Here is a 1040-nt window from a genome sequence, read left to right as displayed (position 1 = left end):
GTCCAGTCTATGCTGAACTTCGTAGACTTCTCTCTAAAATACTTCGACCTCCTCTGGTTTGGGTGGGTGTTCGACAGTAACTGGAGGGTCTTGGAAGAGTCAAGATGGATCAGAGAGAAACTGTTGATATTCTCTGACCCACCTCTCCCTCCGCTCTAGACTTCTCTTAGCGTCAGATAGTATACGTATTCCCTGAACAATATGCTTCCTGATGGTCAGCAGCTTTAACTTGTTAAATGTGTGATAACGGGTCCGGAGTTCGCGCGCGAACTTTCGAACCTTGGCGGTAAAATTCCTGCTAAATGTGATGTAGTCAATCACACACTGAATGCGGGACGCGTACTGTCTTGCCCAGCCTATCTTTATGGCAAGTTGATGCATTCGTCTTTTGATCTTATGATCAGCCGTTGGTTTTGTTTTACGGTTCGCATCGGCCAAAGCTCTCGCTGCATTATACACACAATAATTCATAGCCCAGCGGTCGGATTCACCGGAAAAATGTCCACGAAGCTCGTCATCCATTTCAACCAGATCTTTAGGCTTGAGAGAAACCTTGGTGTTGATGTTTCTCCGGGTCGTAAAGCATCGCTCTTCATCTATTGGATGCCTGCCCGCGGTTGGTCTTAGTGTCGCCTCTCTTTCTCTGTTGCCAGCTTGTTCTAGCTGTGGTAGAGTAGGCGTTCCGCTTACAATGCCCCTTTTACGGAGTAGTTCAGCATGGTTTCACAGACGTTGCTGCGAAAAGTGCGATAGCTCCGGGTGTTTCTCGAACCACAGAGCATGCAGCCGTGTCATGTAACCCCGTTCACTGGCCACACTCACATCCCAGCACTCTAGCAAGTCATGATTCAGTTGCTCCGTCCACCCAAAGGTCGCGAGATACCGCCGATCCATCGCATTGAATCCATTTTCATTGGCTCCCCCAGCTCTAGATTGGCCGGTATTGTTGGCCGACCCATTGTCGGGAGCCCTGCGCATTCTGTTGTTTTGAACCGCACTTACTACAACTATGTTTGGTGTTGTCATTGTTGTTCCCACGA

General features: G+C 48.8%; 1 protein-coding gene across 2 annotated transcripts in view; it reads right to left on the bottom strand.

Moving 5' to 3' along the window:
• Positions 1 to 1040, bottom strand: part of LOC117177203 (anoctamin-4) — a 66613-nt gene that overhangs the window by 48103 nt on the left and 17470 nt on the right. The window lies entirely within an intron of this gene.

Source organism: Belonocnema kinseyi, chromosome 7 (genome assembly GCF_010883055.1).
Source record: "Belonocnema kinseyi isolate 2016_QV_RU_SX_M_011 chromosome 7, B_treatae_v1, whole genome shotgun sequence".
Lineage (NCBI taxonomy): Eukaryota > Metazoa > Arthropoda > Insecta > Hymenoptera > Cynipidae > Belonocnema > Belonocnema kinseyi.
The sequence above is the reverse complement of the archived record's forward strand: the minus strand, read 5'-3'. Positions and strand labels throughout refer to the sequence as shown.